We start from the raw sequence: 5,000 nt of genomic DNA, 5'->3' as shown, positions 1-5,000 counted from the left end.
AAAATATTTGTTCGCTTTCCATTCCATGCCGGCCTTTTGTCGTGATAACAACCCCGTTTATGACTTGCTGTTCCTCGTCAGTTCGCAATGACTCGGTTCTCTTGCACTCACGAATATCATTACGCTCATCTTGGACTTCAAAAAGGCCCCAGAAAAAGAAAAAACATCGAATGTAATAAATATAATGCACGCTTTTTGGGTATAAATACTTGTTAATGCATTATAATATAATGATAACTGGTATCTTGAATTTCGAAGTGAACCACAGAAAAAAGCTCGAATAGTAGTAAAGCTGAACGTAACGAAATATTCCTGTATTAGATTACGGAATATTGAAAGAAGCTGTGCATGATAGACTCACAAGAATGATAAGTAATTGAAATGCAAAAAAAAAAAAAAAAAAAAACGAAATGCCCGAACAAAACCTCACTGCAAATCACAATTGAATTCAGAGAGTGAACATGCACACATACCGATCTGTGAAGAAAAAAAAAGAATATAGATCCGCGAAAACTTATTTTGAAAGAGTTTAATGAAACATTCTGAAAAGATTAGATTATCTAGATTGTGAGTCCTGGGACAGCATTATCAACGTGGCAATTTTTTTTTTTTCTCTCTCGTAATCTGAAGTTGAAATGACATTCTGATTAAAGCATAAGCCCTAGATTATCCACGCTTTGTCCCTTTTCTTTGTGTACTGGTCATGTAATGCTTTATTTTCCACACGCCTTATTTATTTTATTTTTAGATCTATTTCTCTCTCTCTTTCTACGAATATTGTGGTAAACTCTTCCATCTATTTATAGCAAACTCCTCAATCTATTTAAGGTAAACTCCTCTATCTATTTAAGGTAAACTCCTCTATCTATTAAGAGTAGACTCCTCTATCTATCTAACTGATATCGATTTATAGTTCTTTAAATACGCTGCGTGGTATTATGATAATAAATGAAAAATATGACCGATGATAAAGCTGCTTGATCAGAGTGAAGAAAATGTTGATGTTCTCTATTCTATGAAGTTCTTTGTTCATTTTCTTTTCTCAGCCTTCTGTCTCCATCCGTCTTGCTCAGTTTTCTTTTCGTCTACACATCCCTCCACATTTCCTTGTCTCTTGGCCAACTTTCCCTTTCTCGAATCCGTCTTCTTATTTCGTTTATGTTCGCTACGTTCTACCTTCTGTCTCTCTCTCTCTCTCTCTCTCTCTCTCTCTCTCTCTCTCTCTCTCTCTCTCTCTCTCTCTCTCTCTCTCTCGCTTTCTCTCTCCCTCCCTCCCTCCCCCCCCCCCCCCTCTCTCTCTCTCTCTCTCTCTCTCTCTCTCTCTCTCTCTCTCTCTCTCTCTCTCTCTCTCTTTCTCTCTCCCTCCCTCCCTCCCTCCCCCCCCCTCTCTCTCTCTCTCTCTCTCTCTCTCTCTCTCTCTCTCTCTCTCTCTCTCTCTCTCTCTCCCTCTCTCTCTCTCTCCCTCTCTCCCTCTCTCTCTCTCTCTCTCTCTCTCTCTCTCTCTCTCTCTCTCTCTCTCTCTCTTTCTCTCTCCCTCCCTCCCTCCCTCCCTCTCTCTCTCTCTCTCTCTCTCTCTCTCTCTCTCTCTCTCTCTCTCTCTCTCTCTCTCTTTCTCTCTCTCTCTTTCTCTCTGTCTCTCTCTCTCTCTCCCTCCCTCCCTCTCTCCCTCCCTCCTCTCTCTCTCTCTCTCTCTCTCTCTCTCTCTCTCTCTCTCTCTCTCTCTCTCTCTCTTCTCTCTCTCTCTCTCTCTCTCTCTCTCTCTCTCTCTCTCTCTCTCTCTCTCTCTCTCTCTCTCTCTGTGTGTGTGTCTCGTATTCCGCGTCTCCCCTTGTCACTATTGTTCCCTCTTTGTATGTCTTTCCTTCCCCGTTTCCTCCGCCATTCGCAGCTCTCTTCAGTTGTTTCCTTTTTTCCAAATTCTGTGTTGCTCTTCCTCCTATTTCTTCACTCGTCCTTCACTTCTCCTTTCTTATGCTGTTCGTCCCTTTCTCTTAACCTTGGCCTTCTCCTCTATCCCTCTTGACTGTTTCCTTTGCCCTGTCATCGTGTTGTTTGCCTTGTTGCTGTCAGAATAACGGCATCATTGAGTTTATTTTGTTTTTTCTTTGTAACTCTTGTTTGGTCTTTTTTTTCTCTATCTATCTATCTATCTGTTTGTTTGTCTGTCTGTCTGTCTGTCTGTCTGTCTGTCTGTCTGTCTGTCTGTCTGTCTGTCTGTCTGTCTGTCTGTCTGTCTGTCTGTCTGTCTGCCTGTCTCTCTTCCCATAGCTGTCCTTCTCTTCCTTCCTCTCACTCTCTCTCTCATACCCCCCCCCCCCTCTAACTCTATGTCTATCTCCCCTCCCTCTCTTTCTCTCTCTTTTTTCTCCCCCCTCCCTCCTCTCTCTCTCACTCGCTCCTTCTCCCTCTCTCTCTCTCTCTCTCTCCCTCTCTCCCTCTTTCTCTCTCTTTTCCCCTCGCTCTTCTCCTCCTTCCTGTCCTTCCCTTCCTGCCTACTCTCCCCTATCTCTTTCTTTCTTTCTACCTGGTCTTGCATCTACACTTGGATAGCCTCGCTACATCTTCATCACAGGTATAGACTCTAGGTCAACTGAATCTGCAACGTGGAGGAGGAAGAGGAGGAAGAGTGGGGAAGCCTGAAGGAGAAGAAGAGAAGGAGGAAGTGGAGGAAAAGGAGGAAGAAGAAGAGGAGAATGAGGAGGAAGAGGAAGAGTGGGGGAGCATGAAGAAGAAGAAGAGAAGAGGAGGTGGAGGAAAAGGAGGATGAATAAGAGGAGAATGAGGAGGAAGAGGAAGAGTGGGGGAGCATGAAGAAGAAGAAGAGAAAGAGGAGGTGGAGGAAAAGGAGGATGAAGAAGAGGAGAATGAGGAAGAAGAGGGAGAATGGGGGAGCATGAAGAAGATAATGAGGAAGTGGAGGAAAAGAAGGAGGAATAAGAGGAGAATGAGGAGGAAGAGGAAGAGGGTGAATCACGTGATCAGAAGATAAAAAGTAATATAAAGATCATCGGTTATCATACGAGAAAGAATACGATGAAACTTGTAATAAGGACAACAACAATAACAACAATAATGATAAAAGTAAAAATGCTCTCAAATAACAACGATGTTCCTACTAATATTACTATACTGCTACAATTAGTAGTAATGATCAAAATAATGATGATAATGCTAATAATTATAACAGAAACAGTAGTAATAAAAACAATAATAACAATAACAACAACAAAAACAACAACAACACTAATGATAACAATTTATAACGGGCTCATTGCGTTGGAAGCGCAGTCGTATTAAGAATATAAACACCAGGGCTGGGACAATCATATTTATTTAGCCAAACTATTGGGAGAAATCTTTAAAACTAAAACATAAAGTATCCAAACTTATCAGTGAATTCCATCCACATATCAAACTAAGAGATATTTTCAGAGCAAAGAACACTTTTCAATTTCAGAGACAGAATACCACTGGAATTAAAATCAAACATTGTGTACAAATATACGTGTGATAGCTGCAAGGCATCATATATAGGTAAAACCACCAAACATCTCAAAACAAGCATCTCTCAGCATCTGGGTAATTCCGACCGAACTGGCATCCAATTGACCAAACCACCCTTTTCGGCAATCAGGAATCACTCAGATGACACAGATCACTCCATACATCGCCATAACTTCTCAGTCTTAGCAAGCACTCCATACCACCAGCAACTCTTCCACATGGAAAGCATACTCACAGCCATCCATAAACAAACACTTAGTAACAACGAAAGCTCTGTACCATTCTTATGCTTCTAAGACCCTACCCTTTGACTGTATGTAGTGCTTATAGTTATTTTTTCAATGCGTTTCGTTCCGTTTTGTTGTTTTTCATCCATTAATTTCTCGTTTTAACAGGATTATTTTGTTCCTTTTGAACTAGTCTAAATTTTTGCTTTTAGTTTTGTCAAGCTTTTGCTTATTCTAGTTATATGTCGTACTTGTTTTATTACCTTATTTTGGGTTTTAAAACTTTTAGAGACACATTTTTATATTTACTTTTAGTTCTGTCAAGCTTTTTGCTTATTCTATTTGTATGTCGTACTAGTTTTACTGCTTTATTTTTAGTTTTCAAGTTTGTAAAGCCCCGTTTTAGGATATTTATGTTTTTATTTTGTGTAATGTATACATACGACTTTCTCCCAATAGACTGGCTTGAGAATGGATTTATGTGAAGTAATCTGAAACGTTTCCTAAATAAATATGATGGTCAGAGCAATAGAAGCAATAATGATGATCATCATAGTTATAACAAAAACAATGAAACAATATATAATGATAATGATAATAACTACTACAACAACAATAATAATAATAATAAGGATAATGATGATGATAATAGTGAAAATAATAATAATAACAATAACAATAATGATATCATTCATAATGATAATGATAATAATGGTTATAATGTCAATAATAGTAATAATAATGATAATAATAAAAATAATAATAATAATAACAATGGTAATAATTATAACATTACTAATAATAACCACAATGATAAATTAATAATATCAATGATATTGATGATAATATTAATAATAATAATAATAATAATAATAATAATAATCATATTAATGATAAAATGATGATAATAATAATAATAATAATAATAATAATAATAATAATAACAAAATAATAATAGTATTACAAGAGTAATAATATTAATGATTATAATGATAATAATAATCATTATTACTATTACGATAACAATATGATAATGATAATAATAATAATAATGATAATAATAATAATAGTAATAATGATAATAATAATGATAATAATGATAACAATAGCAAAATACTACTACTACTAATAAAGGAATGATAATAATAATAACGATAATATTAATAATGGTAATAATAATAATAATAATAATGATAATAATGATATAATTAACAGTTATAATTATTATCTTTTTTATTAGTATCACTATCATTATTATTTTAAGGATAA

This window comes from Penaeus chinensis, chromosome 40, assembly GCF_019202785.1.
Source record: "Penaeus chinensis breed Huanghai No. 1 chromosome 40, ASM1920278v2, whole genome shotgun sequence".
Taxonomy (NCBI): Eukaryota; Metazoa; Arthropoda; class Malacostraca; order Decapoda; family Penaeidae; genus Penaeus; species Penaeus chinensis.
The sequence above is the reverse complement of the archived record's forward strand: the minus strand, read 5'-3'. Positions refer to the sequence as shown.